The sequence below is a fragment of the Onychomys torridus genome, chromosome 2 (genome assembly GCF_903995425.1).
Source record: "Onychomys torridus chromosome 2, mOncTor1.1, whole genome shotgun sequence".
In the NCBI taxonomy this organism is placed as follows: domain Eukaryota; kingdom Metazoa; phylum Chordata; class Mammalia; order Rodentia; family Cricetidae; genus Onychomys; species Onychomys torridus.
The window spans coordinates 23,633,262-23,643,456 of NC_050444.1; positions in this window are offsets into that span (position 1 = coordinate 23,633,262).

Genomic DNA, 10,195 nt, shown 5'->3' on the forward strand with positions numbered 1-10,195 from the left:
CTGCCTGGTCTAAGTAGGGAGTTCCAAGATAGCTTGGACTACATATAGAGACCTTGTCTTAAAATGAAAGAGAGAGAGAGAGTATTGGTGAAATTAAGGCCACTCCAGGTAGTTAAATGGGAGGTTTATTTTGTGGGGTAACTTACAAATGAAGGGATAGGTTGCAGGGTCTGGCAAAGGTATGGTGCAGTCTGGCGGTGTTCTCTGGAGAACTCTGCTTAGTATACCTCCAGCATCCAGGGTCCTGGAACCAAGAGAAGCCTGTCCTCTTGATCCTGGATCTTCAGCGTCCTCCCTCAGCCCCGCCTTGTAGGCGTGACCATTACCAAAGCCTCAATGGGTGTTGGAACTTCCAGGCCAAGGCTGGAATGGCTAACCACTAGAAGAGAGAGAGAGAGGGGAGAGATATTTTTATAATCAGAAACTGAATTTCTGCAAGACTTCTCCCAAGCCCATCAGACTCAGCGGGTTACAGCAAGGGACCTTCCTTATCTGTTGAGAAGGCTATAGACCCTGTAATGGGAGTGCCAGCTTCTATGGCAATTCTGTCCTTGTCAGTAAAACTCTGAGAAAGTAAAGGCGATTGGAGAGAAGAAAGATGTCTTCCTTAGTACTTGTGATATTGTCAAATATAACCAATATATCCTCAGTCTCAGTGTTAAGAATGGCTCTCTAGCAAAGACATTTGTAAGCTTTTATTTCCTTGGAAAATGGGAGGTTTGAGGCATATATTCAGGAAAGCAAACCACTGAAGGCTTGGGCAGTTCATAGCTAAACTGTCAACAGTATGGTAGTTAAGTTTTATCTCCACTCATTTCACCCTAAAGATGAAAAAAGTGAGACTCGGTGAAATAAAGTAGCCCAGGAGCCAGTGAGGCAATGGAGCATAGACTCAAGTCTGCAAGGTGGTACGATCTGGTGGCGTACAGAATGAAATTGACTCCACCCATTTGTATCTGCATCATGACAAATTCACATTAATCTGTGCTTCAGTTCCCTCATCCAGTAAACAGAGAAATAATAAAACCTACTGAGTGCCATGAAGTTAGTACGCGTAGAGTGCTTTGAACAGTTCCAGGGATAGACTATGCTTTGGTTACTCTTACAGGAACCGTGCTGTCTTACCCTGCTTTGCAGGTAAGAAACCATATCACCCTAAGCAGGAGTTTTCAAAGCTGGAAAAAAATCTTTCTGAGCAGCTTCCGTTCTTCTGAAAATGCCTGAGCAAACAGGTCGTTTGGTAACCAACCTATGTCTTTGCACTGAAGAGGCACAGGGAATTCTGGGACATGTGCCAGTAATGATGAAAGAAAAGGAAGAGGGGAGGTGAGGACCGGGCAGAAGGAAGAAAAGGAGGTGATATAAGACCAAGAGCCTGGAAAATCCTCCCCAGAACAGCTGAAAATGCAAGACAAGTGCGAACACTGGACAGATTTGGGTCACACAGATGAGTCCTAAACGGACATATGACAAAAATACCTTAGAAAAACACTGAATACGAAGACTTTACCATGTGCTGCTTTGGTGAGTCAGAATATTGCCTAAAACCTCTACAGAATATTTCTGCCTAAAGTTAAGGAAAATCTACTTTAAGAAATTAACATTTATTTTAGGAATAAAACCACAAAGAATTATCTTCATTTGTGTCTAACACTCAAGAGATTTGTTGTTCTAAAATATCAAACTTGATATCACTGCAAAATTAGTTTTACTCCCAAAAAGAAATCTTAAAAACTGATGTTTTACTTTTCTTTTCCAAGATTTTAGAAACATAACGTTGCTATTTTATAAGGCACAATATATTGTAGTAATTATTCTCCTGTTTTGTTTTTCTTGTTTCCTTGCTTTAACTTCATAAACTATAAATTTAGGGATAACCCAGGTTTCACGTATCAGCACTAACAAGATTATAAAATATTTTGTTCTGTGAGTGAAGGATGACTCATTTGTCTGAAGATACTAGCATTGAAGAGATGAATCCCAGAATCAGTTCATCATTCTCAAGTTTGTATAACAATCAAGCAGAGGCTCTATTATGTTCATGGAATTTAATATATGGAGGAATTTTATTAATCTGAAGCCTATATCTTAAAAATAAAATTTCCTTTTCATGTAATGAAATTAAGGGATTTTCAAAAGACAAATAAATATACGAAACAATTTTATGATGCCATGCAATGATCTTTTCTGTAAGTGTGTCAATAGAATTAGTTACTTATGTAATCTACACTTGCTTATTTGCAGCTTTTGTATGAATACATGATATTTGGACAAACTGAAAGAGTATACTAATTCTGCTTTGTAGTATATGCAGATATGTAATCAACCCTTTGTTTATTGATTTCATTGAAATCACATATGAATTGTGTTTATATTTTTAAGTTTTATATTTCTACTTACTCTAATAATCTCTACTCCATTTACTCTCTCAGAATTTATTCAAATTAAATATTCCAGTACTACGGTATGTGTGTGTTTGGGGAGATGACATGCTAATACATTTACTTGACTTCTACTTTTAATATGTTTGAATACAAATAGGGAAAGAAAGTAATGATAGGTACAGGTGATGGTATATATGGATATATATGTATATATATTCCCCACCATTCCAAGTTGTCAAGATCTGAGAGGATCGCAGCCCTTGGTGTTTGGCTTCAGGATAGTAAATTATTTGTTGTTTTATTAATTTAAAGCTCCAGAGAGAGCCAGAGCAAAGATCAAACACAGGCTTTCCAAATAAGATATAATGAACTACTAGTAAGCCAGTGGGAAAAATATGAATATTTCAAATGTGAAACTTATAAGTATGCACCCACTCCTGTCCAGTTTCACATCTCACCAATGCAGTCCTCCATTTACTATGAGCATTGACACATGTATGGGTCTTATTATCCAAGGTGTACTCATTTACTAAAATCAATATACATCAATAATTTTTGCTTTTCAAAAAGCTTTAAATTTACATATGCACATGTATAAATCTATACATATATGTATAAATGTGCATGTGCAGATTTAATTAATGATTCTAAAGTCAAGAGCATTGAGCTCCCAGTATAAAAAGGTTAATTTTTTAACTTGGTACATTTTTTGTACAAGTAGATATCACTTATGTTTTTTCATTTGTAACACAATAAAAAAGTTATCATATTTTAAGGCCTGAAAGAAGTTAAAAATATTTTATCAAAATATTGTAGCATAATAAATTGAAGCTAATAAAAAAGAAAGGAATTTGATTAAAAGTAAACTTTCTTATATTTTTGGTTGTGAGCCTAGCCTTTAATGGCTGAGCCATCTATCCAGCCCAACACAGAGGAACCTTGTCTTAAAAAAGTAAACTTTCTGATTCAAAAATACTCTCTTTCTTTCTATGTGTAAGGATGCTTTTTTTTTTAAGAGAAAACACATTAAAAATTGATATTATGCTACAATTTCCTGGAAGTAGACTAAAGCTCTACAACTTGATCAAAATTTTATTGGAGTTAAATGTGTTTGCTGATTAAGCTTGAATTTTTAAGTTAGACTAAGAACTTCCATTAATTTGTGAAGCATGGTCCATTGTACCACATGATGATTTAAATATGACTTACAACATATTTTTTCATAAACAGCAACAAAAACAGTTGACATGATAGTGAATTGTCAAGTTTAACACTCAAATCATGAAGCAGATTGAATGGTCAGACCGTTAACACATATGGACAATAGGCTTTCCATGTGCAATTTTCTCATTAATATCAAGCAACCTGCCTATAATTTTAAAATTTGGTGAAAAGATGCTCATATAATTTTGAAAAACTGTTTTGAGCTCAAGAAATATTATCTAGAGCATCCTAACATGCTTTAAAATTTGAGAATTATCTGTAAATACCAAAAATCTTACTATATTTTATTTTTAAAAGATGGCAATTTACAATATATAACTACATAAATATTGTCATCCCTAAAGTTTTCATCCTATGACCGAAAAAATAATATGCTCAAAGGAAGCTTATCATGCTGGTTGTCAATATCATTTCTCTCAAATTGCTGTTTGGGTTTCCTTGTTTAAATCTAAAATGTAAAACTACAGTAAAATTAATAATTTCACATGCAAAGATTCTCAGAATTTTAGATAATAACACAAATATAATCTTTTTTTTTTTTTTTTACAAATTCTCTTTTCCTAATTTTAAAAATGTAATCTTAAGTTATTTCTTTTCTGATAAAGTAAAACCATTCTGTATGCATTACAGAGAATGAATGTACCAGGCACAGGACACATTGATTTCCTCTCAATGATTAAATTTAGTCCTAGGCCTTTGTTTACTAGGCAACATTAACTTTATTCTTTTGCAGAGATCTCAAACAAATGTATTTTAAATCCTTGAAATACCTCATCTTATGATTTATAATGTCTTCCAGATATTTTATGTCATTTTGCCATAAAAGCTGAGGAGCTAGTATTAAATCTCCAGTTAGTAAAGTCATTTCTACAGGTTTCACTTTTTGTTTTCTTCGCTCCAACTCTTGTATGTTTAGTTTTTGTGAACCTGGGGTAATGAAGAGTTCATGAATCCCTACACATCGTAAATATTAGTTATCTGAGTAATCTCTTTTGATGCACCAGATCATAGTCAAGTCGTGCTGAATTCCTTGATAGGTACCTGAAGTTCTGATCGAGTATTGCTTTGTAGATATCCTTCTGCATTAGATTTTGAGCATTCAGGCAGTAGAATCATCATTGTGAGAATTCAGAGTTTGATATACTCACACCACTCTAAGGAAGAGCCAGCTCACTTCCTCAAACAGATAGGATATGAGGGAGGTCTTGCTAAAAAGGAATAACTTTTTTTCCATGCAAAAATCACTGATAATTTGGCTAAGTGATGTATAAATTAAGTCTCCCTAAAATAAAACAGTAAAGAAGAGCAGTTTTAACAACAGGTATTTCAATAATCAGCCCAAACAGAAAACAACTCTACTTTTTAGAATTTTAATTGACAGTTTATAATCATTTGTATGAATGGGGTGCAGTGTGACATTTCAATGTGTACATTGTATACTTACCAGATCAAGAAAAACAACATTGACTTTAAACAAAACCATAAGTTTAAGGATTTGACCGAGTGTTGAGCTCAAAACATCTCTAGAACTATTCAAATCCATATTACTCTCAAATGACATTAGTTAGATTATTTGGGGAGGACAGGTAGGAGCTGTGCTGAGGTTCAAACTTGGCCTAAGGCATGCTAAGAAAATGTATAAATTGAGTCTCCCTAAAATAAAACAGTAAAGAACAGCAGTTTTAGCAACAGGTATTTCAATAATCAGCCCAAACAGAAAACAACCCTACTTTTTAAAATTTTAATTGACAGTTTATAATCATTTGTATGAATGGGGTGCAGAGTGACATTTCAATGTGTACATTGTATACTTACCAGGTCAGGAAAAACAACATTGATTGGACATTTGAGAGTGTTGCGTGCTATCCCTGAGCTGTACTACTACTTCTTTGCCTATTTATACAAGAATCCTGCCAATATCACCTAGCAGTAATGTGAAGCTTTTAAAACATATTTTTACTTATTTTTGAAAATTTCATATATATATATATATATATATATATATATATATGTATATATATAATATTTTGATTAAATTCACCTCCTATTCCCCCTCCTTCAAATCCTCCCACACCTTCCCCATGTTCCCCTCTGTAGCTGGAGAGCTTCTCTCCAGGTCCCACCAAGCCCCCACAGTCCCACAACTCACGTATAAAATAATCACTCAGATGCTTATATTACTTATAAACAGTATGGCTGTGGCAGACTTCTTGTTATCTACTTCTTCTCTCTTAAATTAAACCATTTTTATTAATCTATATTTTGCCACATGGCTCATGGCTTACCTGTATCTTACATCTCGCTTGTCATGGCCATGGCTGGCAGGTCTCTCCCCTCAGCCTTTCACTTCCTTCAATTCTCTTCTCTTTGTCCTGCCTATACTTCCTGCCTGGCTACTGGCCAGTCAGTGTTTCATTTATTACCCAATCAGAGCAAAACACCACACGTAACATACAGAACATCCCACAGCAACCCTCACTCTTGTTGTTTATGACCCACTGAGCTCAGTTCTGCCTTCAGGAGTTTATAGGGCCATCCACTAAAGAACAGACAATCTATGATGGCCTCAATCTTTTGGATTAATGCTTCTCAACCTCTGGGAGTCATGACATTTTCACAGGGATCACTTAAGACCATGCGAAAATGTAGATATTTACACTAGGAATCGTAACAGTAGCAAAATTATAGTTAATCAGTAGCAGCAAAAATAATTTTATGGTTGGGGGTCACCCCAGCATGAAGAACTGTATTAAAGGGTTGCAGCATTAGCAAGATTGAGAACCACTTCTTTGGATCGAGAAAAGGGAAGGGGGAAATGATATAGTTACAATCTTAGAAATATAAAAGTATATTAAAAAAGTGACACTTCTTCCTCCAGAAACCATGAGCTACTGAATGCTCTTCAGCAAGCAGTGGGACCTTGTGAACTTCTCACCTAATCTTGCTTGACTGTTGACTATCTCAATCTTGTGCCAGCAACCAAAGATGATGTGAGTTCATGAGTGAATTGGCTGGGTTTTGTGAATTGTTTCCAAACGGCACTGTTTCGCAGCAGTCGTTCCTAACCTCTGGCTCTTACAATCTTTCTGCCTTTACTTCTCCAGTGTTTCCTGAGCCATGTTGGAGATTAAAATAGATGTCCTATTTAGGGTTGAGTACTCTGTAGTCTCTTATTTTTGCACTTGGACCAGTGGTAATTCTTCATAATAATCTTCCACTGTCCAAAGAAGCTTCTCTGATAAAGGCAAAGAGTTGCACTAATCTATTGGTATAAAGAAAATTATTTAAAGGGAAGTTTGATACATGTCTGATTAGCAAAATAAAAGAAACAGGTTCTCCTTCAGAGACTATGGTATAGTTTGGCCAGGCATGAGTCTCCCCTTGTAGAGCAAGCCTTAAATAAAATCAGTAAGTTTTTGGTTACTCCTTCACCTGTCATGCCAACATTGCACCAATAGGTACATCTTGCTAATTTGTTGTCATAGCTTTCAAGTTTATAGTTGGATTACACTGTTGATTAATTCCCTTCCCTATCAGCTTTCATAGAATTTTCTCCCACTGTGAAAGCTATATAGCAAGGAAGAACCATCCAGGTCAGTTGCCATCCTGCTTCTTCTATATGCTGTGACTGAATTTTGAGGTTTCTTCAGTGATAGGATCTTATCAACAGATAATAACTAAAAACTAGATAATTTTATAATCGTTACTAATTCTAACTATTTACTTAAGTGTGTGTTTCTTCCCTGATGTGGGAACAGTCTCAGAACTGAGTTTTACTACTGACATAAATTGTTCTATATACTGTTCATTCAGTGCTGGAAAAACAGGGAGGAAGCAATTTGCTCTGACCCGTGCCTGCCTCTTGAAAAAGGGTGTGATTTCCCAACCATGTGGCTGTTGGAAAGTCCAAAGTATGCTTCACACTTTGCTTTTAGTTTCCTACACAGGGTTGCTATTTCCTTCACTCCTTTCTGCCTCCTTTGCTCTCTGCTCTCTCAGCATAAGATTCTGTCTCCTCAAAATATGATATATATATATATTGTAATTATGTCTAATTGCATATGTAATAATATTAATCTCAGAAAAAAAAGATTTGAAAAAACCAAAAGATCCTGTCTCCTAAGTATGGATACAGTAAGGCTAGAAATTGTAGACTAATCTGACGTTTTCAAAGGGAGGATGAAGTATGAAGAAAGAATGTGAGTATGTAGAGAGAGAGCAGGTAAATAATGAAGCTTATGTTTGGTAGATTCCAATGAGAACATCTATTGTATAATGGGATATACCTGGTGTTTACAACAGTGATCTAGAAAAGGGCTACTAAATATATAACCATGTGGCATAGTTACTATTATTATCCTCATTTCATGGGGAGAATGATGCATTGGGAAGTGATGTCACTTGTCCACAGTTAAGCTCCATCTGTAGTGTCGTGTCAAGTTCATGGTTTCCTCTCCAAGATAACAACAACAAAGAAGAATGCAAAGAAGTTTCTGGGAGATAATGGGAATAAGGGCAGTTTTGATAAAAGAAGAGTATTCAGGAGAGAGAGAGAGATTTCTGGGTGTTCAAGGGAGAGAAATATTTTATGCTGAAGCAGATGATACAGGAAAGAAAAACACACTAGGGTGATCCTAAAAATATCTGATGGGTGGAAAGGACATTTGAGGACATCTGTAGCTATGGAAAAATGTATTACCTCTATCACACTTAGCAGAATACATCTCACGTGTGGTAAAATGTAGCTAAAGAAAGAGCTGAAATGACTTGGGCCCTGATTTTGGAAGACTGGGGAAAAGAAAATTTGATGCCACATGCTCCCTAGATAAATGGAGAAATTACTACTTCAAAAATCCAAGAGGTTTTAGGCACAAGTTGATGTAGCTTGCTTGGAGAAAGTTATCAAGATGGCTTGGGGACACATTGTGTTAGCAGTGACAGGAAGATATACAAACAGAGGTGCTTGGTTGGTAATAAGAACTTAACTAATTTCCCAGTTGTCCTTTTAGAGACTTGAGAGCAATTGGCATAGATTTTGTGAGTTGAAAGTGCTTTGGATGGATGAGCTCTGTAGAGGAGATACCTGGAGGGAGCACAGGGCCTAATGTGTCATGAGTCCAGAGGTAAAGAAAAAAGGGAGTGGGGCAAAGAGAAAGTGCAAATGAAATGAATTGTCAGAGAGTAGAAAGTCAGGCCATGCAGATGTCAGGAGACCATTAGTTAGAATGTGATCAGTGATCATACTGAGTAGAAAAATACCATTATCACAGCTCCTTGATTATACTAAGACTATTTTCATGTGTTAATGTATCTGACTGTGTCATATTTCATAGCATGTGTTTATAAATATGTTTCCTCTATTCTTCAAAAAGTTTTACTAAATAAATATATCATTTAACACTATCTTGAAATTTTAAAATGTTATTTAATTGATAATTAAAAGTTTTCATTTGTAATTCGTAAATATTATCATCCTAAAGAAAAGTGTCTGTTATTATCCTTCACATAAAATCAGTTTATATAAAGTAAAAAGAGATTGCCATATTTAGGAACTTAAGGCTATATTAATAAATTATTCAGGGCATCAATAGTTGGAAATGAACACCAAGGGTGAAGTCAGAGGAGTGCCACACTGTTTATTTCCTCAATTTCCTGCTCTGCAAATATTTAGGAATAATACAGAGATAAATGGATATATTTGCTGTATGCACCGGTAATACTGTCTACATTTATAATGTGGGGAGGGATAAGGAATTGTAATTATCATGAAGCATTTTTAAACAGGTTCAGGAAGAATTAGCCATAAGGAAGACACTGCTGAGATGCTTATGAAAGCTATGGAGTTGTCCCTTGTGATGGGCTTTGTCAGGCAGAACTAATTATCTGTGGATGATAAGAGAAAAATATGGTGAAAAACAGCAGCCATTTCCCATGGCGGGAGTATCCATTTAAAACCCAACAACTCCCTGAACCATGAGGTAATTGAAACAGTACCAAAGCCGGCGTGAATAACAAGGCATGCACTGTCTTTCTTAGAAACTAACAGGGCAGCTTGCAAAATTAACTTCAAATGTATTCCGGAAATAGTACATACTGCCAGGGTTGGTGGCACACAGCTATAAAACCAGCACCTGGGGATTCTAGGCATGCCTGGGCTACCAAATAAGACCTGGTTTCAAAAGGCAAAACCAAAACCAAATGTACCAAGAAAGAGTAAATTATATTTGTAAATGATCCAGTTCATTCAATCAGAATAAAAGAGGAACTGCTACATGCACCCAAAATAAAAACTTAATTTATCAAAGTTTGCAAATAGTAAAATCATGTCTTTAAACTTTTAAATTTGCAGTTTTAACATAAAAGAAGTATTAAGGTATTTAGTATAGCTTTGTGTATACAATCAGAAGTCAAAACTAAGATTTGTTTAGCTCAGTGAATATTTATCTTGAATTAAGAGAGATAATATACAGATGCATTCAATATTCTAATGAAACCCTTAAAGCTCTTTCAAAATCAACTGATCTGTTTTGCTCTCAGTTTCAGTTAAAAGTAACAGAGATAATGCATGAAGGACTTTGCTGCACTTC